Raw genomic sequence first — 1,980 nt, 5'->3', positions numbered from 1 at the left:
TTATAGCGGCAATAACTTACTGATGAACCTTGTGGCATTGAGATGTGTAGCTACCCGGCTGCTGGTGTGCATGTGTTGTGGTGGCAGTGATGGTGGTGTAGTGGTGATGTGGGTGAGTGATGGTGGTGTAGTGGTGATGTGGGTGAGTGGTGGTGATGGTGTGGGGGTTGATATGGATGCTTAGTGGAAGTGGTGAGGGGAGTGGTGATGGTGTGGTGAGATGATGGTGGTGGTGTGTGGGTGATATGGATGATATGTGGAGGTGGCGACCTGTGGTGTAATGGTCAGCATGCTTGCCTCGCAAGCGAGTGGACCCGGGTTCGATCCCCGGGCAGGGTGAAACTATGGGCAAGTTTCTTTACACCATTTGCCTCTATCTACCCAGCAGTAATTGGGAACCTGGATGTTAATCGATTTGCGGATCGTGTTCCGGGATAATGGTTTGCCAGTGCAGTTGGCGAGTTGTCCGGTCTTCTCGGACTATTCCTTGACACTGGGTCATGCAGCTCGTTAACTTAGGGTGTGGTTGTTGTGTTGGTGACAGCTTCTACACCTTAAACAAATTCACGCCGAGGTGGCCCTTGGGCCGGCCACCCTCGTTACACGAGGGGCAAGCATCATTATTATTATTAATGGAGGTGGTGAGCAGAGTGGTGTGGTGAGGTGATGATAATGGTGGTGGTGTGGGGGTGAGATGGATGATTAGTGGTGATGGTGAGGTGAATGGTGATGATAATGGTGGTGGTGTGGGGGTGAGATGGATGATTAGTGGTGATGGTGAGGTGAGTGGTGATGGTGTGGTGAGGTGATGTTGATGATAATGGGTGATATGGATGGTTAGTGGTGATGGTAGTGGTTTGGTAAATGGTGGCGATTGTTAGGTGAGTGAGTAGTGGCGGTGGTGAGGTGAATGGTGATATTGAGGTAAGTGGTGATGGTGAGTAGTGATAGTGAGGTGAGTGGTGAGGTGAGTGGTGATGAGTGGTGATGGTAAGCCGAGTAAGTGGTGGTGATGGTGAGGTGAGTGGTGATGGTGAGTGGTGCTAGTGGTGAGTTAGTGGATGCTTAGTAGTAACAGTCGTTTGGGTGGCTAGTATTTGGGAGTTACAAGATTTTTATGAGTGATGATAGTGGTTGTAGTGATGATGGTGGTGGTTGTGGTGATGATGGTGGTCGTGATGATGATGGTGGTTGTGGTGATGAGGATGATGTGGATGGGAATTATCGGTGGTGTGAATTATTATTATTAGTAGTAACGGTGAGAGGTGGTCGTGGGGTGGGAGATGGTATGGTATGCAAGAATGAACAAATACCAATCTCTCTCTCTCTCTCTCTCTCTCTCTCTCTCTCTCTCTCTCTCTCTCTGACTCCTGAACTTTGAGTTTCCAACAGGATTTAACGAGACCTTCACTTCACTGGAAGCTCGCCTTAACCCCCTGTGAAGTTCTTACCAGGCACATCACTGGCACGCTCGACGCCTTCCTTCTGCACTTGCGACGTTTGCACTAAGATCCAGTCCGGCCTTCTCTCACAATCCTCTTAAACCAAGGAACCATGAAGATTCTTTCCGTCACCCTTCTCGTCTAGCACTCTTAAGAATCCACCCCCCCCCTCCTGGCGTCCTGTGAAACTCTTATTTACCCATGCTATATCTTTCCTAGTATAATACTCAGCTAAAATTTAAGACTTACCCCCTGTACCTCTGCTACTATTATTAAAATCTTTTCTAAAACACCTAAAGTCTTCAACTGATACCATATAAGGAATTTATCCAATCATTTTCCCCTCCGCAAAGAATTAGTCTGGCATTACCTTCCTTCACAAAACCTCCCTTCCCCTCCCCTCACCCACTTTCTCCTACTCCCCACTCCCTGGCATTTCCATCGCTTCCTCCTCCACCCTGGGCCATCGACCTTCACACTCCCCTCACAAGATTTAGGAGCCACTTGAGTAAATACATCAACTGGCACAGCGTGTTAT

The 1,980-nt window shown here is 48.6% G+C and overlaps 1 non-coding gene across 1 annotated transcript; it reads left to right on the top strand.

Annotated features, from left to right (window-relative positions):
- Nucleotides 1-266: 266 nt before the first annotated feature.
- On the top strand, nucleotides 267-340 carry Trnaa-cgc. Its single transcript has one exon. It is a non-coding gene; the product is annotated as a tRNA-Ala (tRNA).
- The last annotated feature ends 1,640 nt before the right edge of the window (nucleotides 341-1,980 follow it).

Source organism: Homarus americanus, unplaced genomic scaffold, assembly GCF_018991925.1.
Source record: "Homarus americanus isolate GMGI-L3 unplaced genomic scaffold, GMGI_Hamer_2.0 scaffold367, whole genome shotgun sequence".
Taxonomy (NCBI): domain Eukaryota; kingdom Metazoa; phylum Arthropoda; class Malacostraca; order Decapoda; family Nephropidae; genus Homarus; species Homarus americanus.
The sequence above is the reverse complement of the archived record's forward strand: the minus strand, read 5'-3'. Positions and strand labels throughout refer to the sequence as shown.